The sequence below is a fragment of the Macaca thibetana genome, chromosome 3 (assembly GCF_024542745.1).
Source record: "Macaca thibetana thibetana isolate TM-01 chromosome 3, ASM2454274v1, whole genome shotgun sequence".
NCBI lineage: Eukaryota > Metazoa > Chordata > Mammalia > Primates > Cercopithecidae > Macaca > Macaca thibetana.
Genome location: NC_065580.1, coordinates 28,587,945 through 28,615,243, shown reverse-complemented (window position 1 = coordinate 28,615,243; position 27,299 = coordinate 28,587,945). Strand labels below are relative to the sequence as shown.

General features: G+C 50.5%; 1 protein-coding gene and 2 long non-coding RNA genes across 5 annotated transcripts in view; 1 reads left to right on the top strand and 2 right to left on the bottom strand.

Annotated features, from left to right (window-relative positions):
- The window catches only part of COPG2 (COPI coat complex subunit gamma 2), a 165,799-nt gene that overhangs the window by 13,870 nt on the left and 124,630 nt on the right, over nt 1-27,299 (bottom strand). The window lies entirely within an intron of this gene.
- LOC126949731 (uncharacterized) lies at nt 1,391-7,988 on the bottom strand. The gene is made up of 2 exons (XR_007723952.1): nt 7,178-7,988; nt 1,391-2,839 (listed from the first exon to the last, which is right to left on the bottom strand). It is a non-coding gene; the product is annotated as an uncharacterized LOC126949731 (long non-coding RNA).
- On the top strand, nt 10,478-23,045 carry LOC126949728 (uncharacterized). The gene is made up of 2 exons (XR_007723901.1): nt 10,478-12,113; nt 21,053-23,045. It is a non-coding gene; the product is annotated as an uncharacterized LOC126949728 (long non-coding RNA).

Genomic DNA, 27,299 nt, shown 5'->3' with positions numbered 1-27,299 from the left:
GAAAATCTGGCGCAGTGAGTTAGCATTCTTGTGCTAACAAAAACTTTTAGCTTGCACCCAAGCCTGCTTGAGATGGCATATTTTTGCTGTGGCTCTTGTGCCGATAGGCTTATTCCCTATGCTGAAGGATGTTAAATGTGTTGTGCAGTATTCCTGTCATCTTCCCCATAATATGAGTGGGGCAATTCAAGCAGCTCATCAGGTGGTAAGTCAGTATTTCCAAAAAACTTCTTGTTTATATATTTTATTTAAAATTGTAATGCATTTGTTATTTATACTGAAAACATTCCATTGTTCCTTGTAGTATAAAAGGCAAATGCAATTATAGTCTTTATTATAGTATGAGACCATTTTGTACTACACACAAACATGTCTGCTAATGAACTGATGATATGTTAAATAATTAGGTCATTATCCTTTAAAATGGCATATATTATGAGAAATACTTAAAAGTTTTTTTTTTTTTTTAATCATAGTGTTTTAGTGATGATTGAGAAAATAGGTTGAGTTGTTTTAAGGGAGATGGATAAGAGCTTTATCAAATTTAAGATAATGCAATATAATTGTTTGCTACCAAAAATTATTATTCAAGCACACAGGATAATGAAAATTGCTTTTACTTAAAAAGTTGAGTCAAGAAGACGACGGTGTAGTTAGTTTTTAAAGGGAGAAAGAAAGGGACGAGATAAAATAACTAAAAATTGGACATAAGAGAGACAGTGTCCAGGAAAGTACATTTGCATTAAAAAGTGCAATTGACAGAAAGATTAGCGACACATTCAGTAAAGTGTACATAAAACAAGGCAAGTGGCAGGGATCCTATCAAGGAACAAACAGAGAACCAAAGCAGTTCAGCACAGTATGCTGGAAAGAAGAAATTCTGAAAGGGATGGAGCAGTGAATGGAGAAGAGAAGGAGGTGCTTGACAGCAAGATCTTAGTGAATGCAGAGGAGTGACACACAGTGGATGGGTGGATAACAATGTGCTCTTCCAAGGCAGAAAAAGAAAAACAACAAAATAAAGGGAAAAGGCATTTAAAATTTACCTTAGGATGGGAAAAGTCATGCGAGGATAACATACTAAAAAACAAGATTTGCTACTATAATCGTATCATATGGAATAAGGAAGAAAACACCTGATGGACACTAAAAAGAGCACTGCATGGATTTGGCAACATTTCAGAGTAACTTAAGTAAACACAGGGCAAATCCACTTCACAATAAGGAGACCCAGAAATAATGAGGTCAGAAGAACAAGAGCATACATTAAGAAAAGTTATAAGATTAAAGATGAACCAAAGATACAGAAGGGAAAAAGGGTGAGGTAGAAAAGAAGCAAGTCAGAAGACAACTATATGCATCTGAATAGAATATTAGAAAAAGGCAAAAAAAAAAAAAAAAAAAAAAAAAAGGTGGCGAGGCACGGTACATTGAGTAGTATACTTAAATCTGATTCCAAAAAGGAGGAAAGAAGTTCAGAAATGAGTAAAGAGGAACCGAGCTGAGACGGGAAAGGGAACCAGGAAATGGAATTGAAGGGGGCACATCCACATCTAGAAAGGGCTGCTCACTGCACCAGAAAGACAGTGGTGAACAAATTATGGGTGGCACAGGGGCTTCAAAGTGTCAAGAGAAAAAGAGGTGCAGAACAGATTGCCAAATGAGCTTCCAGGTAGGAAGGTAGGACTAAGAAAGTCTTTAAGAAAATCCAAAAATGAGATGAAAACATCCTGAATAATAATGAAACGATAGGAAAGATGCATGGATTAACAGTATGAATGAAGGTAACGAAAATACTATAGTACAGCAAAAAGAATGCATGATGGGGATAAGAGGAGCAGGGAGTAACTGGAGGCAGTCCTAAAGGTGGAATCTTGCCACCTGTGTCACAGTATGTAAACCTCAAGGATAGAAAATATTAAAATAAGAACAGAAAATATTGTACGGGTATGGAAGCTATCAGGCTGATATGAAGGGGGTTTAGAGTATAGGTCGCTTTCATGTACTGAAGGGTAAAAGTTTCAATGTAGATCTTTAAGAGAAATCCTTTTCAAGAGTCAGAGGGTGACTGTGGAGTAGAGAAACAAGGGGAGGGAAAAATGGGGTGGAAGGATGCCAGAGGAAGAAAAGAAAGGATGCAAAAGAAAGTGCTTCCGTGGGAAGACTACCAGGTTAGTTAGCATACGAAAAACATGAAAAATGCAAAGTAATAAGTATAAAAAGCACATGAAAGAAGTAGCAAAAAAATGAACAAACAAAAACTGGTAGAAAGGGGGCATTCTGGCGCTTCAAAACAATGATCTTCAATAGTAAATGCAAGCACAAGAAGGCTCCAGGCATAAAATGGGAGTCAGGGAGTCAGGTGGCCAGGGAGTCAAGGTGGCCGTCCACATCAGTGATTCTTATCTGGGGTGGGGGGTGTGTTTCACCCGAGGGAGGGCTGGGGGCATGGACCCCCAGGCAGGCCTATCCAATCATCTGAGGGGTGAGCAGTGTTCAGCTCAGAAAAAGTAAGGGGAAAAAAAAAGCAATCTCTAAAAGGAACACAGACAATAGCAGAAGAGGAAACCAAGCCCAAAAGATGCTTCTGATAGGCCGCCTTGGGGTCCTGCATCCTCGGGTGAGAATCACTGGTGGACGCGGGAGGATGGAGAGCCGGCAGACATGTGGAGTGCGAGGGGAAGACGCACGTGCAGCGGGGCTGATGGAGGCATCAGGGTTAAGACTGTCAGGTGTGGGAACACAGTTCCCGACAGACCAGGACAAGGATGACAGCGAGCAAATGGATGTAGCCGAAAAGGCACCGGGACCATGGTGGTGGAGCTGGGGTTTCCAACGCCTCAGTCCCAGACTCGAGGACTCAGGTGGAGAAGTGAGGCCCAGAGAAGGGCCCAGTGACACAGAGGACGTGGGCTGTGTGGGTGAGAGCAGAGAATCTGTTGTCACGGGGAGGGAAGGTGCAAAGGGGAATGGAGACAGCGTGGAAGGAGAGCAGTTTGAAGACATGGGTGTTTGAAGCAGCAGTTTGAAGGAGGGAGGAAGCGGGAGGAGGTTGGGACTGACAGGAACACCCAGGAGCAGAGGAGCTGGGTCTCAGGCAGGGCAGGAGAGTCAGGTTGAGACTGGGTGCGTTTGTACCAGTGGGACGGGGGGGATGAGGGTGGGCAGGTGGAGTAGGGACAGGAGTAAGCGCTGATGACAAAACTGCTGTGGTGACAGGAAGAGGGTAGGAAATTCACAGGCCCATGTTCCCCAGAGTGTTTTCACAAGAATGTGAAAGAAAGGATGCAAAGGGAACTGAGAAGGTTTTGGGGAGTCAGGGTCGTGGGGTGTTGGAAGGTACCCATAGCCTGGGCCACTGGGATGTGGACACTGATAGCTGGGCAGGGCAGGTGGATTCAGTGCAGTATGTGTGATGCAGAGATGACTGCATCTGGCGGAGCAGTGGGTGCGGGGCCAGGTCAAGAAGGGAGGAGGCACCTGAGAACACGACTTAGGCCAGTGGGAGAATCACAGATTGTGCTGAGAGAATGCAGGAGGGTGCAGGTGGGACGGTACCGTGCTATGCAGTAGAGGAGGAAAGCAGGAGAAACGACCAACCTGGGCCCCAGGGGCTCACTGCTGGGACATGAGGGGATGAGGCTGCAACACATGGGAGAGGAGGACAGGGGAGAGGTGTTCCCTAAAGGGCAAGAAGAATGAGTCGGAGCAGGCAATGGAGCCCAGCAGCAACGAGAGGAGAGCTTGTTGAGAGCAGGAGAGATGCACTGCAGTAAAGGAGGCACGCCAGGCACCAAGAGGGAGGGAGCAGATGCAGAGAATCCAGGGACTTTACCCCAGATGGGGCAAAGTGTGTGACACAGTTCATGGATGACAAAGCATAGTGTGGGTAAGACAAGCAAGGAATGAAGGACAGGTGGGAGGAGGCCAAGGGAGAAGCAGGGCATAGAAGTGCTGTCCCCTTGGAAACACAGGGGACTACATGTCAATGAAGGATGTGGTAAGATGACAAAAGGTCAGGTGGATTGAGTTGGACAGAGGAAAGGACTGTGTCCAACATGGTGGAACAGACAAGGTAGGATGGTTTCAGACAGCAGATGGACTCAGTATAGCATGCTGGGGATAAACAGGCTGTGGCAATGGCGGCAGCAGTGAGGGCAGGGAAGGAAGGACTGGATGCCGAAGACGAAGTGGAGGGTGTCTGGAAGACAACAGTGGGAGAAAATGCGTGGATGAGTGATGCAAGGTTTTAATGTGAATCCTGAGGAGAAAAAGAGATGTGGTAGTGCGGCATCCACATGAGGTGGCGTATGGGATGCATGTTGGGTCAAGTAAGTGAATAGGAAAAGAAAGAGACTGGAAGCATGTAACAGGAGACAACCTCACAAATGTGGGGGTGATGAATGCTGGTCAAGGGGCCAAGGTGGAAAGGTGAAGGGGAATGCAGAGTTCTCAAACTGGGGCATTGACAGATCTCATGGTAGAGAAGTTGGTTTCATGACTGTCATCAAGGCCAGGCTGTAGGATCAGAGCAGAGGCCAGAGCCCAGGAATATGCAGGTCCACAGGAGAATGTGGGGGATGGGCACAAATGACTCTGGTTAAATGAAGGAAATAGCATCACAGCATGGTAAGGTGGCACTGGGCATGGTAACCTCAGGGACTTGGCAATGGACTCATGTGGTTTGAGTCTACTGTGTGGGTAGAAAGATGCTTGCAAATAGTGGAGGACTAGTGAGGAACCAATGCAGAGGAAGCAATTCAGAATGATCACTGAATCTGAGCTTCTGCTGTCAAGGAAGGCTAAAAGGACAGAGGTGCAGCTTACAGCTGAAAGTATGTACATAGACATGAAATAAAGTAGGCAAGGGAGAGTCTCAAACACAGTGGGTCTTGTAGTTGTAATGGGAGTTTAGATCAGTATCAGATGGGTACACAGGACAGAGTATGGCTGAGGACTGGAGAGAGCTAGGGTGTTTGGTGCTGGAGTGTGGACTTCATTTATGGAAAACTTCATCTAGAGGAAACAAGAGGAAAAGCAGAGGAGGACAGAGAGTGGGACCTATGTAAGAAGGTCTTAAATTCTACACATGGGTGTTGTGAAGGTAGTGCAACCAAGAGGGAAAGAAGAAATGAGTGATCTGGACAGCCTGAATGGGTAACGAAAGGGTAGATATGATGGGCAGGGATGCATCGGCTCACTGGGGCCACATCTGAGGTAAATGGAAATAAAGGAATTGAGAAAGGAGGAAGAGAAGGAAGTGGCGGGACTGGCTGTGGAGTTTTGTGGGAGCCTTCCTGATGGAACAGAAAAAAAGAGGAGGAGAAAGGGCTGGAGTGGAAGAGGGGAGGGATAAGGCAGCCTATGGGAAGGCGCTGGCCTGAATCAGTGGAAGACCTGGAGGAGCAACAGAAAATAGTTCTTGAAGAGAAGGTGGGATAGAGAGAGGATGGAAAAGTTTGAGCGGTGAGGAGAGCAGGTCAAAGTAGTGAAAACATCTGTATGGAGAAGAGATGACCGAGTCAGATGAAGCGACAGGCCCTGGGTGATTGAGAGAAATATGGGCCACAGACAGGCAGGTACCTCCCCTTGGCCAAGGAAGCAAAGAGAAGAAATGTGTCACAAGGGGAAAGGCTGCAAGAAAGAATGTGGATGTGGGACGATGAGGCAGCACAACAGGGGAGTCACCTACAGAAGACAGGATGGAGGGGCCCCCAGGGAAGGATGGAGGGCAGAGAGCGTGTGGAAGGGAGCTGGGCAGGACAGCCACAGGCAGGACAGCCACAGGTGGAGTGAGGTGAAGGGGCAGGTCCCAGAGTAGGAACAAAGGAATCTGGAGTGCTCAGAGCAGCCTGCAAGGTTCGGCATGGGGAACGGAAAGCGTAAAAGGGGTGGACAGCAATAGACAGGAAGGAATGGCTGTTCTTAAAGCCTTGAACTTTGTTGCAAAGGTGTGAATCTTGGGCCAGGCTCTTTACTACGGATCCGGCGGGGAAGGGTGGGTGGTGGGGATGGGGTTCGGGGTGGGGTTTGGGTCTGGGGTGGGGATGGGGTTTGGGTGGGGGTTGGGTGGGGGTTGGCTGGGTTGGGAGCAGTGGGATTGCGGGTGGGGAGATGGGTGGGGGTGGGAATGGGGGTGGGGGGAGGCAAACCAAACTCTAGCATTTGAAAAACCATCTTACTTAAGTGAGCTGGTGGACTATTACATGTTGACTACTGGGGGTGATGGATACTGGCTGGAAAAGGCCTCTGAATTCAGTAGAGTAGCTTCAGACAGGGTGGAAGTTCAAAGTGAAGAGATGGTTTTTGGGAAACAAGCAGGTACATGAGACACAAAGAGGGAAGTCTCTGCAGGACTACCCTGTTAAGGATCTGCAAATAGGTGGAGTGATTAGGGAAACAGGCAAACAGTAAGCCCCTGGAAAGACCGGATGGAGTCCAAAGATACTGATATAACACCTGACAGTCATATGGGTAGGTATGGCCACAAGTGTGTCTGTAGGGATTTTAAAGAACAAATCTCTCATATAGAGTGGATTTTGAGACATGTTTGTTTCAGTGAGTAGACGGGGAGGAGAACAAGGTGATTTCAAGCAAAGAGTGCCTGGCATACGTGGGGGTGAGGGAGGGAAATGCTAAGGTCTTTGAGTAGGAAGTGTAACTAAAACTACCAAGTAATAAATGCTGGAAATGACAGAGGAAAGGCCAGGGAGTCACAGTGGCCGTCCACATCAGTGATTCTTATCTGGGGTGGGGGGTGGGTTTCACCCGAGGGAGGGCTGGGGGCATGGACCCCCAGGCAGGCCTATCCAATCATCTGAGGGGTGAGCAGTGTTCAGCTCAGAAAAAGTAAGGGGAAAAAAAAAGCAATCTCTAAAAGGAACACAGACAATAGCAAAGAGGAAACCGAGCCCAAAAGATGCTTCTGATAGGCCGCCTTGGGGTCCTGCATCCTCGGGTGAGAATCACTGGTGGACGCGGGAGGATGGAGAGCTGGCAGACATGTGGAGCGCGAGGGGAAGACGCATGTGCAGCGGGGCTGATGGAGGCATCAGGGTTAAGACTGTCAGGTGTGGGAACACAGTTCCCGACAGACCAGGACAAGGATGACAGCGAGCAAATGGATGTAGCCGAAAAGGCACCGGGACCATGGTGGTGGAGCTGGGGTTTCCAACACCTCGGTCCCAGACTCGAGGACTCAGGTGGAGGAGTGAGGCCCAGAGAAGGGCCCAGTGACACAGAGGACGTGGGCTGTGTGGGTGAGAGCAGAGAATCTGTTGTCACGGGGAGGGAAGGTGCAAAGGGGAATAGAGACAGCGTGGAAGGAGAGCATCTTGAAGACATGGGCGCTAAGGAGGGAGGAGGCGGGAGGAGGTTGGGACTGACAGGAACACCCAGGAGCAGAGGAGCTGGGTCTCAGGCAGGGCAGGAGAGTCAGGTTGAGACTGGGTGCGTTTGTACCAGTGGGACGGGGGGGATGTGGGTGGGCAGGTGGAGTAGGGACAGGAGTAAGCGCTGATGACAAAACTGCTGTGGTGACAGGAAGAGGGTAGGAAATTCACAGGCCCATGTTCCCCAGAGTGTTTTCACAAGAATGTGAAAGAAAGGATGCAAAGGGAACTGAGAAGGTTTTGGGGAGTCAGGGTCGTGGGGTGTTGGAAGGTACCCATAGCCTGGGCCACTGGGATGTGGACACTGATAGCTGGGCAGGGCAGGTGGATTCAGTGCAGTATGTGTGATGCAGAGATGACTGCATCTGGCGGAGCAGTGGGTGCGGGGCCAGGTCAAGAAGGGAGGAGGCACCTGAGAACACGACTTAGGCCAGTGGGAGAATCACAGATTGTGCTGAGAGAATGCAGGAGGGTGCAGGTGGGACGGTACCGTGCTATGCAGTAGAGGAGGAAAGCAGGAGAAACGACCAACCTGGGCCCCAGGGGCTCACTGCTGGGACATGAAGGGATGAGGCTGCAACACATGGGAGAGGAGGACAGGGGAGAGGTGTTCCCTAAAGGGCAAGAAGAATGAGTCGGAGCAGGCAATGGAGCCCAGCAGCAACGAGAGGAGAGCTTGTTGAGAGCAGGAGAGATGCACTGCAGTAAAGGAGGCACGCCAGGCACCAAGAGGGAGGGAGCAGATGCAGAGAATCCAGGGACTTTACCCCAGATGGGGCAAAGTGTGTGACACAGTTCATGGATGACAAAGCACAGTGTGGGTAAGACAAGCAAGGAATGAAGGACAGGTGGGAGGATGGCAATAGACAAGGAGGATTAGAAGATGCTGGCACCTTGGAAAAGCTGGGGACCACAGTGTCAATGAAGGGCACAGGAAATGATGGAAGGCCAGGTGGACTGACTTTGAGACAGGAAACAACTGTCTCCAGCACAGTAGAACCAAAAATGTAGGATGGTTAAGGGTGACTTAAGATAACAGATGGATCCAATGCAGCACACTGTGGATAAAAAGGATGGCAATGTTGGCAGCAAGGGCAGGGCAGGAAGGGAGCTGACATCAAGGAAATGACTGCAGAGTGCAGTCATTGACTTAGAAGTGGCAGAGGAGGGAGTGGAAGCTGAAGATGAAGCTGAGGGTCTCTGGAAAATAACAGTAGGGGGATGTGCAGTACATCTTAACTAGAAAAACAGAAACTGCTGTCAAGTCCTCAAGGCATGATGTCAGACTCAAGATGGGTCCAGGGAGTTGATGGACATAAAAAAGGACAGAAGGTGCATAATAGGGGAGAATCTCATGAATTTGAGGGCCTCAACATTGGTAAAGGGGCTGAGTGAATAGAGGGGAGGCAGAATTCAGAGTCTCAAACTGGGATGTGGGCACATCTCAGGACACGGTGATGGTATGCCTGGTATTAAGACCAGACCACAGAGGCAGAATGAAGCAATAGCTCCGGCAGCCTTTAGGAGAAAGTGGGTTAAGGGCCAAAGTGACTGGTTAAACAAAGGAAGGTGGTCAGCACTGCACATTAATATGGCACCTGCGTAAAAACCACACACAGGTAACCTTAGGGACTTCACAGTGGACTCAAGCAGACGGATCCCAGATTGTAGGTAGAAGTGTGTTTGCAAAGGCCAGAGGAGCTGTTAGGAAACAATGCGAAGGAGACAATTTGCAACAATCACTGCATCCACGTTTCTGCTGTTTAAGCATGGCTGAAAGGATGGAGGTATAGCTTGTAATGCAAAATATACGCAGAGGTTCATAGTGAAGCTGAGGAGGAAGGCCTTCAAAAGTTAAGTGGGAGATGTTTAGGTCAGTAGCAAATGGGCCCAGCGGGACAGAGTATGCCGAGTTTGGAGAGGGTCAGGGTGTTGGGTGCTGGGATGAGGGCTTCATGTTTGGAAGACTCAAGGTAGAGAGTAAGAGAGGAGGAAAGGTAGAACAGGATGGAGGGCAGGACTTGTGTAAGAAGAAGTCTTAAACTGTAAACATGGGTGTAGTGAAGGTAGTGTGGCCAAGAGGAAATGGTGGATCCAGATGGGCTCGATGGGTAGCAGATGGGCAGGCACGATGGCAGGGGTGCATCAGCTCACTGGGGCCATATCCGAGGTAAATGGAAATAATGGAGGTGAGGAAATGAGGAAGAGAAGGAAGTGGCGGGACTGGCTGTGGAGTTTTGTGGGAACCTTCTTGATGGAATAGAAAGAGGAGGAGAAAAGGCTGGAGTGGAAGAGGGTAAGGAAAAGGCAGACTAAGGGAAGGCACTGGCCTGAATCAGTGGAAGACCTGGAGGAGCAACAGAAAATAGTTCTTGAAGAGAAGGTGGGATAGAGAGAGGATGGAAAAGTTTGAGCGGTGAGGAGAGCAGGTCAAAGTAGTGAAAACATCTGTATGGAGAAGAGATGACCGAGTCAGATGAAGCGACAGGCCCTGGGTGATTGAGAGAAATATGGGCCACAGACAGGCAGGTACCTCCCCTTGGCCAAGGAAGCAAAGAGAAGAAATGTGTCACAAGGGGAAAGGCTGCAAGAAAGAATGTGGATGTGGGACGATGAGGCAGCACAACAGGGGAGTCACCTACAGAAGACAGGATGGAGGGGCCCCCAGGGAAGGATGGAGGGCAGAGAGCGTGTGGAAGGGAGCTGGGCAGGACAGCCACAGGCAGGACAGCCACAGGTGGAGTGAGGTGAAGGGGCAGGTCCCAGAGTAGGAACAAAGGAATCTGGAGTGCTCAGAGCAGCCTGCAAGGTTCGGCATGGGGAACGGAAAGCGTAAAAGGGGTGGACAGCAATAGACAGGAAGGAATGGCTGTTCTTAAAGCCTTGAACTTTGTTGCAAAGGTGTGAATCTTGGGCCAGGCTCTTTACTACGGATCCGGCGGGGAAGGGTGGGTGGTGGGGATGGGGTTCGGGGTGGGGTTTGGGTCTGGGGTGGGGATGGGGTTTGGGTGGGGGTTGCATGGGTGGGCAGGGTTGGGAATGGTGGGAGTGGGGCAGGGCATGGGGAGAGGGAATCGGGGGGGGTGGGGGGTGGGGGGTGGGGGGTGGGGTATGTTGAGCCAAGCTGCCAGCATTGAGAACACCACTGTATTTAACTGATAGATTATATATGTTTAGGGTTGAGGGTGATGAATTCAGGCTAGGGAAGACCCTGAATCCAGGGAAAAAAGAAAAGAGAGTAGCCTCAGGTAAGGTGCAAGGTCGAGGTAAGGGGCTGGATTCTTACAAACAAAAAGGATTACGTGGATCAAAAGGGAAGTCTCTTGGAGGGTGGCACCTTACCACAGATCTAAAATAAAAGTGGTGATTAAGGAAAAGGGACAATAGTCAATACTCAGAAGAACAGGTGGAGGCCAAAGGTAAGGACAGAGTACCTGAGAGTCCTATCAGGTGGCACGGAGGGGCACGAAGGGTGGGGTGGGAGGCATTGAAACAACTCTCACATGGCGTGGGCTTCGACCTATGTTGTATTTCAGAGAGAAAGGAAGGAAGGGAATGGGGCAGTTCCACGTGGAGAGTGCCAGGCCTATTTGAGAGGGGCAGAGGAGGAAATGCTGAGATCTTTGATTAAGAAGTTAAAGGGAAGCACTAGAATGCTCCAGGCCTGAAACTGTAGAGACTGAAGTACAGGGAACCAAGGTGGCTGCAGGGAGTCGAGGTGGCCAGGGAGTCACAGTGGCCGTCCACATCAGTGATTCTTATCTGGGGTGGGGGGTGGGTTTCACCCGAGGGAGGGCTGGGGGCATGGACCCCCAGGCAGGCCTATCCAATCATCTGAGGGGTGAGCAGTGTTCAGCTCAGAAAAAGTAAGGGGGGTAAAAAAGCAATCTCTAAAAGGAACACAGACAATAGCAAAAGAGGAAACCGAGCCCCAAAGATGCTTCTGATAGGCCGCCTTGGGGTCCTGCATCCTCGGGTGAGAATCACTGGTGGACGCGGGAGGATGGAGAGCCGGCAGACATGTGGAGCGCGAGGGGAAGACGCATGTGCAGCAGGGCTGATGGAGGCATCAGGGTCAAGACGGTCAGGTGTGGGAACACAGTTCCCGACAGACCAGGACAAGGATGACAGCGAGCAAATGGATGTAGCCGAAAAGGCACCGGGACCATGGTGGTGGAGCTGGGGTTTCCAACGCCTCGGTCCCAGACTGGAGGACTCAGGTGGAGAAGTGAGGCCCAGAGAAGGGCCCAGTGACTCAGAGGACGTGGGCTGTGTGGGTGAGAGCAGAGAGCAGGGGATCTGTTGTCACGGGGAGAGAAGGTGCAAAGGGGAATGGAGATAGCGTGGAAGGAGAGCGTCTTGAAGACATGGGTGCTAAGGAGGGAGGAGGCGGGAGGAGGGTGGGACTGACAGGAGCACCCAGGAGGAGCGGAGGAGCCGGGTCTCAGGCAGGGCAGGAGAGTCAGGTTGAGACTGGGTGTGTTTGTGTGCATGTGGGGAGGAGAGTAGGGGGAGATAAGAGTGAGTACTGACGACAGAACTGCTGTGGTGACAGGAAGAAGTTAGGGGATTCAGAGGCAGAGGCTCCCCAGAGTGTTTTCACATGGTGTGAGAGAAAGGGGTGTGAAAAGAATCGGGAAGGCTTCTTGAGTCAGGGTTGTGGGGTGCTGGAAAAGTCCCATAGCCTGGGCCACTGGGACGTGAGCATGGACAGCAGAGCAGGTGAATTTGGTGCAATATGTGGGATGCAGAGATGACTGCATCTGGCAGAGCAGTGGGTGAAGGGCCAGGTCAAGAAGGGAGGATGCACCTGAGAACACGACTTAGGCCAGTGGGAGAATCACAGGTGGTGCTGAGAGAACGCAGGAGGGTGCAGGTGGGACAGTGCCGTGCTATGCAGTAGAGGAGGAAAGCAGGAGAAACGACCAACCTGGGCCTAGGAGCTGGGAGCTGGGAGAACAGAGGTGAGTTTGCAGCACGTGGAAAAGCAGGACAGAGGAGAGGTGTTTCCCAATGGGCAGGAAGAATGAGTTGGAGCAGCTTATGGAGCCGACCAACTTAGAGAGGTGAGCTTGTTGAGAGGATCAGGGAATGTGTTCCAGCAAAGGAGGATTTGTATCAAAATCCTTGGTTTTGCTGTTCAGGAGTGGCAGAAATGAATGGAGGTATAGCTTGTGAAGCAAAATATTCACAAGGAGAAAGAAGCCTGAAGCTCCAAGGTGTAGGGGTTGGGGCACAAGGGTTGGGGTTGGGGGTCCTATGCCAAGGACCAATAAGGAGGAAGAGACACGGGGAATCCAGGAACTTTACAAAGTCTATGAAGAAGCCCATGGTACAGGTAAGACAAGCAAGGAATGAGGGAGAGGTGGGAGGAGAACAAAGTGGAAGGAGGGTGCAGTGGTTTTGGCACTTCAGAAATGTTGGGACAATGTATCAGTGAGGGAGAAGGTGAGAGGAAGGAAGGTCGGGGGGATGCCATTTAGAGAGGAAACCAGTGTCTCCCTAGTGGCCGAACGGAGAAGACAGAATGATCCGAGCTCAAATCAGACAGCAGACGAATGAATACAGCATGTTAGGGACAAAGAAGCTGGCAGTGGCAGTAGCAGTGAGGGCAGGTCAGGCTGGGAGCAGACCTTAAGGAAAAGACTCTTGAGTACATTGACTGACCCTGAGGTGGTAGGGAACATGGACTAGATGCTGAAGACCAATCAGAGGCTTTCAGAAAGGCAACAGTGTAAGAAAAGGCAGTGGACGGCTGGTGAAAGGGTTCACACTTTATCCAGTCTGGAGTCAGAAGGCACTATGTGGGTTGTGAGATGGGTCAGTGATGTTGATGGAAAAAGAAAGGGACAGGAGGGGCATAAGAGGAGAAATAACCTCATGTATTTGTAGGAGGGTGGGGCAGAGCTGAGCTGCCAGAGGAGCCAACATGGAAAACAGGAAGATGGAACACAGAATTCCCAAAATGGGGGCTGGGCCAGACCTCACAGTGCAAATTGTTGAAATAAGCAGTATTAAAGCCAGACAGTAAGAGCAGAGCAGATTGGAGAAGCAAGAGCCTGGGCATTTTTGCAAATTGAGGCCCTTAGGAGAAAATGGGGGAAAGGGCCAAAGTAACTAGGGATACAGCGAGGGCATCAGGAATCACTGCACATGAAGACAGCACCTCCACAGAAACCACTTGCAGGGAACTCAGGAACTTGGTAATGGACTCATGTGGTTTGAGTCCAGTATGTATGTGGGCAGAAAGATGCTTACGAATGGCAGAGGAGGGACTGCTAAGCAATGTACAGAAGACAATTTGCAGTGATCACTAAATCCTTGGTTTTGCTATCCAAGAGTGGGAGAAAGATATGGAGGTGCAGCTTGTGAAGCAAAATATCCACAGATGTCATGAGGCTCCAATGGGGGTGGGGGGCACAGGCTTCATACCTAGAGGAGCATCATAGGATTAGTGGGAAAAGTAGGTCGGTAGCAAATGGGGATGCAGCAATACAGAGTAAATCCAGTGGTAGTCAGGGTGGCGGAGATGGGTAGAGGCAAGGGTAATTCTTTCTTGGGAGGCAAGAGTGGAGGAAAGGTATAACAGGACGGAGGCCAGAACCTGTGTAAGAAGGAGGTCTTACATTTGAAACACAGGTGTAGTGAAGGTAGTGTGGCCAAGAGGGAAAGAGGAAACGGTGGATCTGGACAGCTGCAATAGCAAGCAATATGGGCAGGGGTGCATGGGCTCACTGGGGCCCTATCCAAGGTAAATGGAAATAATGGAGATGAAGAAAGGAGGAAGAGGAGGAAGTGGCGGGACTGGCTGTAGGGTTTTGTGGAACTCACTTCATGGAACAGAAAGACGAAAGAGGAAACAAGGCTGGAGTGGAAGAGGGGAAGGAAAAGGCAGCCTAAGGGAAGGCGCCGGCCTGAATCAGTGGAAGATCTGGAGAAGCCACAGAAAACAGTTCTTGAAGAGAAGGTGGGATAGAGAGAGGATGGAAAAGTTTGAGCGGTGAGGAGAGCAGGTCAAAGTAGTGAGCACATCCATATGGAGAAGAGATGATTGAGTCCGATGAAGTGACAGGCCCTGGGTGGTTGAGAGAAATATGGGCCAGAGAGAGGCAAATGTCTTCCTTTGGCCAAGGAAGAAAAGAGAAGAAATATGTCACAACGGGAAAGGCTTCGGGAAAGGCTTCAAGAATGTGGAAGTGGGACGATGAGGCAGCGCAACAGGGGAGTCACCTACAGAAGACAGGGTGGAGGGGCCCCCAGGGAAGGATGGAGGGCAGACAGCCATGGTGGAAGGGAGCTGGGCAGACAGCCACAGGCAAGACAGCCACACGGAGGACAGCCACAGGTGGAGTGAGGTGAAGGGGCAGGTCCCAGAGTAGGAACAAAGGAATCTGGAGTGCTCACAGCAGCCTGCAAGGTTCGGCATGGGGAAGGGAAAGTGTAAGGGGGGTGGACAGCAATGGGCAGGAAGGAATGGCTGCTCTTAAAGTATTGAACTTTGTTGCAAAGGTGCGAATCTTGGGCCAGGCTCTTTACTACGGATCCGGCGGGGAAGGGTGGGCTGGGTGGAGGGGATGGGGTTTGGGGTGGGATTTGGGGTGGGGTTTGGGTAGGGGATCAATGGGTGGGGCAGGGTTAGGGGCAGTGGGACTGGGATTAGGGGAGGGGTTGGGGTGGGGTGAAGTGAGCCAAGCTGTAGGCATTGAGAACACCATGTTATTCATCTGAGCTGGTGGACAATTACATGTTGAGTGTTGAGGTTGATGAATACAGGCTAGAGAAGACATCTGAGTCCAGCAAAAGAAGAAAACACAGAGTAGCTCAGGAAGGGTAAAAGGTTAAGGTAAAGGGCTGGTTTCTGGGAAACAAACAGAACGATGACCATCAAAATGGCAAGTCTCGATGGGAGCACCTTGTCAGTGATCTGAAAAGACGAGGGATGATAAAGGAAAAATGTCAGTAGTAAGGGCCTACAAAAATTAGATTGAGGCCAAAGGTATTAACTGAGTGCCTGGGAGTCAAATTAGATGGGTTAGGGCATAAAGGGTGGGGTGTGGAGGTGTCAGAAGCACAACTCTGTCATGCAGACTGAGCTTTCGGGCATGGTGTGTGTTAAGGGGTAAATGGGGAAGACAATGAGGTGATTCCAAGTGGAGAGTGCCAGGACTGTTGGGCAGGGGGAGGGAAATGCTGGTCTTATGAGTAGGAAGTGTAGCTGGAACTACCAAAATACTAAATGCTAGAAATGGGAAAGTAAAGGCCAGGGAGTCAAGGTGGCCGTCCACATCAGTGATTCTTATCTGGGGTGGGGGGTGGGTTTCACCCGAGGGAGGGCTGGGGGCATGGACCCCCAGGCAGGCCTATCCAATCATCTGAGGGGTGAGCAGTGTTCAGCTCAGAAAAAGTAAGAGGGAAAAAAAAGCAATCTCTAAAAGGAACACAGGTAACAGCAAAAGAAGAAACCCAGCCCCAAAGATGCTTCTGATAGGCCGCCTTGGGGTCCTGCATCCTCGGGTGAGAATCACTGGTGGACGCGGGAGGAAGGAGAGCCGGCAGACATGTGGAGTGCGAGGGGAAGACGCATGTGCGGCGGGGCTGATGGAGGCATCAGGGTCAAGACTGTCAGGTGTGGGAACACAGTTCCCGACAGACCAGGACAAGGATGACAGCGAGCAAATGGATGTAGCTGAAAACGCAACGGGACCGTGATGGTGGAGCTGGGGTTTCCAACGCCTCGGTCCCAGACTGGAGGACTCAGGTGGAGGAGTCAGGCCCAGAGAAGGGCCCAGTGACACAGAGGACGTGGGCTGTGTGGGTGAGAGCAGAGAGCAGGGGATCTGTTGTCACAAGGAGGGAAGGTGCAAAGGGGAATGGAGACAGCGTGGAAGGAGAGCGTCTTGAAGACATGGGCGCTAAGGAGGGAGGAGGGGGGAGGAGGGTGGGACTGACAGGAGCACCCGGGAGGAGTGGAGGAGCCGGGTCTCAGGCAGGACAGGAGAGTCAGGTTGAAACTGGGTGTGTTTGTACCAGGGGGATGAGGATGGGCAGAGAGTGAGACATGAATGAGTGACAAAGACAAAACTGCTGTGGTGACAGGAAGAAGGTAGGAGATTCAGAGGCAGAGGCTCCCCAGAGTGTTTTTACACAATGTAAAAGAAAGAACGTGAAAGGAATCAGGAAGGCTTAGGGGAGTCAGGGTTGTGGGGCCCTGGAAAGGACTCAGAGCCTGGGCCACTGGGACGTGAGCATGGACAGCAGAGCAGGTGGATTCAGTACAGGACGTGTGACACAGAGAGGACTGCGTCTGGTGGAGCAGTGTGTGTGGGGCCAGGTCAAGAAGGGAGGACACACCTGAGAACACGAATTAGGCCAGTGGCAGAATCACAGGTGGTGCTGAGAGAACGCAGGAGGGTGCAGGTGGGACAGTGCCGTGCTATGCAGTAGAGGAGGAAAGCAGGAGATACGATCAGCCTGGGCCCAGGAGCTGGGAGCTGCGAGAGCAGAGGGTGAGTTTGCAGCATATGGGAGAGCGGGACAGAGGAGAGGTGTTCCCCAATGGGCAAGAAGAATGAGTCGGAGCAGGTTATGGAGCCCAGCAGCTTAGAGAGGTGAGCTTGACGAGAGGATCAGGGCATGTGTTGCAGCAAGGGAGGCATGCCAAGAGCAAGAGTGTGGGTGTGAACGTAGAGAATCCTCCTTTTTGCCCAAAAGGGGCAAAGTGTTTGACACAGGTCATGGAGGAGAAAGCATGGTGTGGGTAAGCCAAGGGAGGAATGAAGGAGAGGTGAGATGAGGCCACAGAAACAGGGTGTAGAGGTGCTGGCACCTTGGAAACATTGAGGACAGTGTCTCAATAAAGGGCATGGTGAGACGATGAAAGGCCAGAGGACACAACAGAGAGAGGAAACCACTGTTCCTTAGAGGCAGAACTGAGAATATAGGATGGTTAGGGGTGAACTGAGACAGGAGATGGACCTATTACAGCAGGTTGAGGACATGGAAGCTGGCAGTGGTGGCATCAGTGGGGGCAGGGCAGGAAGGGGTCAGAGCTCAGGAAAGATTCCTGAGTTTGTGGATTGACCTGCAGGTGGCAGGGCATGCAGGACTGGATGTTGAAGAGGAGGTGGAGCATGTCTGGAAGATGAAAGTGGGAGGCAACAGTGGTGTAGGAATTAAATGTGAACCTTGTGTGGAAAAAGTGAGACAATGGAGTGGGGCAGCCATTTGAGGTGGTGTGATGTGAGTGGCGTCAGGGAAGCTGATGGGAAAAGAGAGATTTGTGGTGCATGAGGGGAAAGAATATCATGAACTTGTGGGGAGCTTAGTGTCCATACAGGGTCTGATGCAGAAAAGGGGAAGGAGGAAATCAGAGTTCCCCAAATGGGGCTTTATCAGATCTCAGAGAAGTTGGTATCATGCCTCTTATCAAGGCCAACCCGTAGGATTAGGGTAGGGAGGCAAAATCCCAGGCTTTTCAGAAGTGGATCCTTAGGAAATGACAGTAGAGGGAAAGTGCCTAAGTCGCTCAGGGTAAAATGGAGGAAATGGGGCATCACTGCACATTCAGACAGCACCTGCATGGAACCTACTGGCAGGTAAACCTTGGGGGCTGGGGGTTTGGGGATGGACTCATGAGTCTAGTATGTGGGCAGAAAGGTGCTTGCAAGTGTTAGAGGGAACTAATGGACAGGAGACAATTTCCAGTGACCACTGAGTCTGAGCTTCTGTTGTCAAGGGAGCCTGAGAAGATAGAGCTGTAGCTTGCAACTGAAAATATGCACTACACCACACTTTACTACAGAGGTGCAGTGAAGGAGGAAGGGGAGCCTTCAAACACAGGTAGCATCTTAGATTTAGTGGGAGATTAGGTTAATAGTAAATGGGCACAGTGGGAGGGAATACGCCCAGAGGTTGGATAGGGTGCTGATACGGGGGCTTCATTTTTGGAGACTTTTTCTAGAGGGCAGAGAGGAAGAAACGCAGAACAGGATGGATGGCAGGACTTGTATAAGAAGAAGGTCTTAAATTCTAAACAAGGGTCCAAGGGTATAGTAAAGGTAGTGTGGCCAAGAGGCAAAGAAGAAATGGTGGATCCAGATGGCTTCAATGAGTACTGCAAGATCAGGCGTGATGGGCAGGGGTGCATGGGCTCACCGGGGCCCTATCCAAGGTAAATGGAAATAATGGAGATGAAGAAAGGAGGAACAGGAGGAAGTGGCGGGACTGGCTGTAGGGTTTTGTGGAACTCACTTCATGGAACAGAAAGAGAAAAGAGGAAACAAGGCTGGAGTGGAAGAGGGGAAGGAAAAGGCAGCCTAAGGGGAGGTGCTGGACTGAATCAGTGGAAGATCTGGAGGAGCCACAGAAAACAGTTCTTGAAGAGAAGATGGGATAGAGAGAGGATGGAAGAGTTTGAGTGGTGAAAGCAGGTCAAAGTAGTGAGCACATCCCTATGGAGAAGAGATGACTGAGTCTGATGAAGTGACAGGTCCTCGGTGATTGAGAGAAATATGGGCCACAGAGAGGCAGATGTCTTCCTTTGGCCAAGGAAGCAGAGAAGAAATATGTCACAAGGGGAAAGGCTGCAAGAAAGAATGTGGAAGTGGGACAATGAGGCAGTGCAACAGGGGAGTCACCTACAGAAGACAGACAGGGTGGAGGGGCCCCCAGGGAAGGATGGAGGGCAGAAAGTATGGTGGAAGGGAACTGGGCAGGACAGTCACAGGCAGGACAGCCATAGGCAGGACAGCCACAGGTGAAGCAAGGTGAAAGGGGAGGTCCCAGAGTAGGAACAAAGGAATCTGGAGTGCTCAGAGCAGCCTTCAAGGTTCAGCTTGGGGAATGGAAAGCGTAAAAGGGGTGGACAGCAACGGGCAGGAAGGAATGGCTGCTCTTAAAGCATTGAACTTTGTTGCAAAAGTGTGAATCCTGGGCCAGGCTCTTTGCTATGGATGCAGTGGGGAAGGGTGGGTTGGGTGCAGGGGATGGGGTTTGGGTTGGGATTGACTGGGTTGGAAAGGAGGGAAGGATTGGGAGCAGTGGGGTGTGAGTGGGAGAGGAGGTAGGGAACCAGATGGGGAGAATCGAGCCAAGTTCTGGATTGGAGGAAACTCTTATTTAACTGAGCTGGTGGGTTACATATCTAATGTTGCGGGTGATGAATATAGGCTGGGGAAGACGTCTAAATCCACCAAAAGAAGTAAATGAAAGTGGTTTCTTGTAGGTTGAAAGGTCAGGTAAATGGCTGGTTTTTAGGAAACAATTTAGAACTTGGGAAACAAAGGGGGAAGTTTCTGTAGGCCTATCTTGTAAGGGATCTGAAAAAAGGAGTGGGGATTAAGGAAAACTGACAATAGTAAGCACCCATAAGAAACAGGTTGAGGCCGAAGATACTGACACAGTCCCTAAGAGTTCTATCAGGTGGGAGGACAAGAAGTATGGGGTGGGGAAGCATTAAAAGAACAAGTTTCCAATACAGACTGGTGTTTGGGGTCAGAGGTGTGTTAAAGGGCAAATAGGGAAGGAATGACGTGGTTCCAGGCAGACAGTTCCAGGCCTAATGAGGGTGGGGAGGCAAAAGATGAGATGTGTTGAGTGGGAAGTTAAATGGCAAGCATTAGAATGGTCTAGGTGTGAAATGAGGGAGTGATGCCAGGGAGTCACAGTGGCCGTCCACATCAGTGATTCTTATCTGGGGTGGGGGGTGGGTTCCACCCGAGGGAGGGCTGGGGGCATGAACCCCCAGGCAGGCCTATCCAATCATCTGAGGGGTGAGCAGTGTTCAGCTCAGAAAAAGTAAGGGGAAAAAAAAAGCAATCTCTAAAAGGAACACAGACAATAGCAAAAGAGGAAACCGAGCCCCAACGATGCTTCTGATAGGCCGCCTTGGGGTCCTGCATCCTCGGGTGAGAATCACTGGTGGACGCGGGAGGATGGAGAGCCGGCAGACATGTGGAGTGCGAGGGGAAGACGCATGTGCGGCGGGGCTGATGGAGGCATCAGGGTCAAGACTGTCAGGTGTGGGAACACAGTTCCCGACAGACCAGGACAAGGATGACAGCGAGCAAATGGATGTAGCTGAAAAGGCACCGGGACCTTGGTGGTGGAGCTGGGGTTTCCAACGCCTCGGTCCCAGACTGGAAGACTCAGGTGGAGGAGTCAGGCCCAGAGAAGGGCCCAGTGACACAGAGGACATGGGCTGTGTGGGTGAGAGCAGAGAGCAGGGGATCTGTTGTCACAAGGAGGGAAGGTGCAAAGGGGAATGGAGACAGCGTGGAAGGAGAGCGTCTTGAAGACATGGGCGCTAAGGAGGGAGGAGGGGGGAGGAGGGTGGGACTGACAGGAGCACCCGGGAGGAGTGGAGGAGCCGGGTCTCAGGCAGGACAGGAGAGTCAGGTTGAAACTGGGTGTGTTTGTACCAGGGGGATGAGGATGGGCAGAGAGTGAGACATGAATGAGTGACAAAGACAAAACTGCTGTGGTGACAGGAAGAAGGTAGGAGATTCAGAGGCAGAGGCTCCCCAGAGTGTTTTTACACAATGTAAAAGAAAGAACGTGAAAGGAATCAGGAAGGCTTAGGGGAGTCAGGGTTGTGGGGCCCTGGAAAGGACTCAGAGCCTGGGCCACTGAGTCCCAGGCTCTGAGCATGGACAGCAGAGCAGGTGGATTCAGTACAGGACGTGTGACACAGAGAGGACTGCGTCTGGTGGAGCAGTGTGTGTGGGGCCAGGTCAAGAAGGGAGGACACACCTGAGAACACGAATTAGGCCAGTGGCAGAATCACAGGTGGTGCTGAGAGAACGCAGGAGGGTGCAGGTGGGACAGTGCCGTGCTATGCAGTAGAGGAGGAAAGCAGGAGATACGATCAGCCTGGGCCCAGGAGCTGGGAGCTGCGAGAGCAGAGGGTGAGTTTGCAGCATATGGGAGAGCGGGACAGAGGAGAGGTGTTCCCCAATGGGCAAGAAGAATGAGTTGGAGCAGGTTATGGAGCCCAGCAGCTTAGAGAGGTGAGCTTGACGAGAGGATCAGGGCATGTGTTGCAGCAAGGGAGGCATGCCAAGAGCAAGAGTGTGGGTGTGAACGTAGAGAATCCTCCTTTTTGCCCAAAAGGGGCAAAGTGTTTGACACAGGTCATGGAGGAGAAAGCATGGTGTGGGTAAGCCAAGGGAGGAATGAAGGAGAGGTGAGATGAGGCCACAGAAACAGGGTGTAGAGGTGCTGGCACCTTGGAAACATTGAGGACAGTGTCTCAATAAAGGGCATGGTGAGACGATGAAAGGCCAGAGGACACAACAGAGAGAGGAAACCACTGTTCCTTAGAGGCAGAACTGAGAATATAGGATGGTTAGGGGTGAACTGAGACAGGAGATGGACCTATTACAGCAGGTTGAGGACATGGAAGCTGGCAGTGGTGGCATCAGTGGGGGCAGGGCAGGAAGGGGTCAGAGCTCAGGAAAGATTCCTGAGTTTGTGGATTGACCTGCAGGTGGCAGGGCATGCAGGACTGGATGTTGAAGAGGAGGTGGAGCATGTCTGGAAGATGAAAGTGGGAGGCAACAGTGGTGTAGGAATTAAATGTGAACCTTGTGTGGAAAAAGTGAGACAATGGAGTGGGGCAGCCATTTGAGGTGGTGTGATGTGAGTGGGGTCAGGGAAGCTGATGGGAAAAGAGAGATTTGTGGTGCATGAGGGGAAAGAATATCATGAACTTGTGGGGAGCTTAGTGTCCATACAGGGTCTGATGCAGAAAAGGGGAAGGAGGAAATCAGAGTTCCCCAAATGGGGCTTTATCAGATCTCAGAGAAGTTGGTATCATGCCTCTTATCAAGGCCAACCCGTAGGATTAGGGTAGGGAGGCAAAATCCCAGGCTTTTCAGAAGTGGATCCTTAGGAAATGACAGTAGAGGGAAAGTGCCTAAGTCGCTCAGGGTAAATGGAGGAAATGGGGCATCACTGCACATTCAGACAGCACCTGCATGGAACCTACTGGCAGGTAAACCTTGGGGGCTGGGGGTTTGGGGATGGACTCATGAGTCTAGTATGTGGGCAGAAAGGTGCTTGCAAGTGTTAGAGGGAACTAATGGACAGGAGACAATTTCCAGTGACCACTGAGTCTGAGCTTCTGTTGTCAAGGGAGCCTGAGAAGATAGAGCTGTAGCTTGCAACTGAAAATATGCACTACACCACACTTTACTACAGAGGTGCAGTGAAGGAGGAAGGGGAGCCTTCAAACACAGGTAGCATCTTAGATTTAGTGGGAGATTAGGTTAATAGTAAATGGGCACAGTGGGAGGGAATACGCCCAGAGGTTGGATAGGGTGCTGATACGGGGGCTTCATTTTTGGAGACTTTTTCTAGAGGGCAGAGAGGAGGAAACGCAGAACAGGATGGATGGCAGGACTTGTATAAGAAGAAGGTCTTAAATTCTAAACAAGGGTATAGTAAAGGTAGTGTGGCCAAGAGGCAAAGAAGAAATGGTGGATCCAGATGGCTTCAATGAGTACTGCAAGATCAGGCGTGATGGGCAGGGGTGCATGGGCTCACCGGGGCCCTATCCAAGGTAAATGGAAATAATGGAGATGAAGAAAGGAGGAAGAGGAGGAAGTGGCAGGACTGGCTGTAGGGTTTTGTGGAACTCACTTCATGGAACAGAAAGAGAAAAGAGGAAACAAGGCTGGAGTGGAAGAGGGGAAGGAAAAGGCAGCCTAAGGGGAGGTGCTGGCCTGAATCAGTGGAAGATCTGGAGGAGCCACAGAAAACAGTTCTTGAAGAGAAGATGGGATAGAGAGAGGATGGAAGAGTTTGAGTGGTGAAAGCAGGTCAAAGTAGTGAGCACATCCCTATGGAGAAGAGATGACTGAGTCTGATGAAGTGACAGGTCCTCGGTGATTGAGAGAAATATAGGCCACAGAGAGGCAGATGTCTTCCTTTGGCCAAGGAAGCAGAGAAGAAATATGTCACAAGGGGAAAGGCTGCAAGAAAGAATGTGGAAGTGGGACAATGAGGCAGTGCAACAGGGGAGTCACCTACAGAAGACAGACAGGGTGGAGGGGCCCCCAGGGAAGGATGGAGGGCAGAAAGTATGGTGGAAGGGAACTGGGCAGGACAGTCACAGGCAGGACAGCCATAGGCAGGACAGCCACAGGTGAAGCAAGGTGAAAGGGGAGGTCCCAGAGTAGGAACAAAGGAATTTGGAGTGCTCAGAGCAGCCTTCAAGGTTCAGCTTGGGGAATGGAAAGCGTAAAAGGGGTGGACAGCAACGGGCAGGAAGGAATGGCTGCTCTTAAAGCATTGAACTTTGTTGCAAAAGTGTGAATCCTGGGCCAGGCTCTTTGCTATGGATGCAGTGGGGAAGCGTGGGTTGGGTGCAGGGCATGGGGTTTGGGATGGGATTTGGGTTGGGATTGACTGGGTTGGAAAGGAGGGAAGGATTGGGAGCAGTGGGGTGTGAGTGGGAGAGGAGGTAGGGAACCAGATGGGGAGAATCGAGCCAAGTTCTGGATTGGAGGAAACTCTTATTTAACTGAGCTGGTGGGTTACATATCTAATGTTGCGGGTGATGAATATAGGCTGGGGAAGACGTCTAAATCCACCAAAAGAAGTAAATGAAAGTGGTTTCTTGTAGGTTGAAAGGTCAAGGTAAATGGCTGGTTTTTAGGGAACAACTTAGAACTTGGGAAACAAAGGGGGAAGTTTCTGTAGGCCTATCTTGTAAGGGATCTGAAAAAAGGAGTGGGGATTAAGGAAAACTGACAATAGTAAGCACCCATAAGAAACAGGCTGAGGCCGAAGATACTGACACAGTCCCTAAGAGTTCTACCAGGTGGGAGGACAAGAACTATGGGGTGGGGAAGCATTAAAAGAACAAGTTTCCAATACAGACTGGTGTTTGGGGTCAGAGGTATGTTAAAGGGCAAATAGGGAAGGAATGACGTGGTTCCAGGCAGACAGTTCCAGGCCTAATGAGGGTGGGGAGGCAAAAGATGAGATGTGTTGAGTGGGAAGTTTAATGGCAAGCATTAGAATGGTCTAGGTGTGAAATGAGGGAGTGATGCCAGGGAGTCACAGTGGCCGTCCACATCAGTGATTCTTATCTGGGGTGGGGGGTGGGTTCCACCCGAGGGAGGGCTGGGGGCATGAACCCCCAGGCAGGCCTATCCAATCATCTGAGGGGTGAGCAGTGTTCAGCTCAGAAAAAGTAAGAGGGAAAAAAAAAGCAATCTCTAAAAGGAACACAGACAATAGCAAAAGAGGAAACCGAGCCCCAACGATGCTTCTGATAGGCCGCCTTGGGGTCCTGCATCCTCGGGTGAGAATCACTGGTGGACGCGGGAGGATGGAGAGCCGGCAGACATGTGGAATGCGAGGGGAAGACACACGTGCAGCAGGGCTGATGGAGGCATCAGGGTCAAGACTGTCAGGTGTGGGAACACAGCTCCCAACAGACCAGGACAAGGATGACAGCGAGCAAATGGATGTAGCCGAAAAGGCACCGGGACCGTGGTGGTGGAGCTGGGGTTTCCAACGCCTCGGTCCCAGACTGGAGGACTCAGGTGGAGGAGTCAGGCCCAGAGAAGGGCCCAGTGACACAGAGGACGTGGGCTGTGTGGGTGAGAGCAGAGAGCAGGGGATCTGTTGTCACAAGGAGGGAAGGTGCAAAGGGGAATGGAGACAGCGTGGAAGGAGAGCATCTTGAAGACATGGGCGCTAAGGAGGGAGGAGGTGGGAGGAGGGTGGGACAGGAGAGTCAGGTTGAAACTGGGTGTGTTTGTACCAGGGGGATGAGGATGGGCAGAGAGTGAGACATGAATGAGTGACAAAGACAAAACTGCTGTGGTGACAGGAAGAAGGTAGAAGGTAGGAGATTCAGAGGCAGAGGCTCCCCAGAGTGTTTTTACACAATGTAAAAGAAAGAACGTGAAAGGAATCAGGAAGGCTTAGGGGAGTCAGGGTTGTGGGGCCCTGGAAAGGACTCAGAGCCTGGGCCACTGGGACGTGAGCATGGACAGCAGAGCAGGTGGATTCAGTACAGGACGTGTGACACAGAGAGGACTGCGTCTGGTGGAGCAGTGTGTGTGGGGCCAGGTCAAGAAGGGAGGACACACCTGAGAACACGACTTAGGCCAGTGGCAGAATCACAGGTGGTGCTGAGAGAACGCAGGAGGGTGCAGGTGGGACAGTGCCGTGCTATGCAGTAGAGGAGGAAAGCAGGAGATACGATCAGCCTGGGCCCAGGAGCTGGGAGCTGCGAGAGCAGAGGGTGAGTTTGCAGCATATGGGAGAGCGGGACAGAGGAGAGGTGTTCCCCAATGGGCAAGAAGAATGAGTCGGAGCAGGTTATGGAGCCCAGCAGCTTAGAGAGGTGAGCTTGACGAGAGGATCAGGGCATGTGTTGCAGCAAGGGAGGCATGCCAAGAGCAAGAGTGTGGGTGTGAACGTAGAGAATCCTCCTTTTTGCCCAAAAGGGGCAAAGTGTTTGACACAGGTCATGGAGGAGAAAGCATGGTGTGGGTAAGCCAAGGGAGGAATGAAGGAGAGGTGTGATGAGGGGACATAACCTTATTAATTTTTGCCGGGCTTAGTATCAGTAAAAGGGCTGACATGGAATAGGGGAAGTTGGAATGCAGAGTTCCCAAAGTGGGGGCACTGACAAATCTCAGGGACAAGTCAGTGGTATGTTCAGTATCATGGCTGAGTGTAAGAAAATTTTAGGGAATAGAAGTGAAATCCTAGACGACAAGAAAGTGGGGTGACAACGCTTCACCTGTCATGGTAACTACTTCATTGAATGGGAAAACAGACAAAGAAGAAACTTTGTAGAGGGTGACGGTAAAGCAACCCCAACCGATATGGAAGGCAGTGATGGCAATCACTAAGTCAGGATTTTGAAAGCAAACCATTAACAATGTAAAATTTGCAAGTGTGGGGGTTGGACATAGGTTACTATGTGTTTAATGTGGTCTCCAACAAAATCAGCAGAGCCAAAATGAGAAGGAAGTATTACTCTGTTTAACAAGATTGAAATTAAGGGGACAGTATACAGTTTAAATCACTTTGAGATTTAGGAATGTCAGAGTTGGTACGGTGGGTTTTGTTGCTCCTTAATCCAAAGTATGGAATAATGGCAAAGAGGAAAAGTACATAGAAAGAACTTGTTATTAGAGAATTTGGTGGCTGCCTTAAAGCTCCTTGAGTGAAACACGTGATGAATGCTGGAGTCAGGAGAATAAACGGTCCCATGTAGAGATAGGTTTATGAAGTGGAGTCTGAAGGATGAGCTTCATCAGCAATCCTCAGAAGTCAGTTCTACTAGCCAAGGATGCAGGTATGTTGGACACCAAGAGAACAGGAAGGAAATGTTTTGAACACTGGAGGTGGGTCACGGAGGAAGCTTATACATATTCACATTGTGAATCGAAATTTAAAGGACAGATGAACAAAGACTGGGCAGTACCAATAGAGCAGGGTTTTGTTTTGTTTTTCCCCTAAGGCAAAAGGCAGAAATGAGTGGGTATACCATGATTAAATTGCATTCTGTAGAGATAAGATCATTTAAGTAAGGTCAGCAATAAAAATTAGAGACATTGAGGATGATGGGGTAGAAAAGGGATACCAAATAGGATAGGAAGATGGCTTGAAAGGAAATTAGGGCAATTTCAGTGAGTTTGAGGAATGTACAAAAGAAATGAGTTGGTAAATAAGGAGATCTCAGACTGAAAATCCTGGCAGGTCTTTCAATGGGTTAGACTGTAGGAATATTGATTTTAAAGCCAGGCTGAAACAAATTCTAGTGACAAAGGAAGGGGAAAGGGTGGCTGAATCATAATGTTCTACCAATCCTGCTTTTTTTTTAGTATTTGAGTTAAAATTCAGATTAAATGCTTGGCTTAGAAGAATGCAGTTTCACTG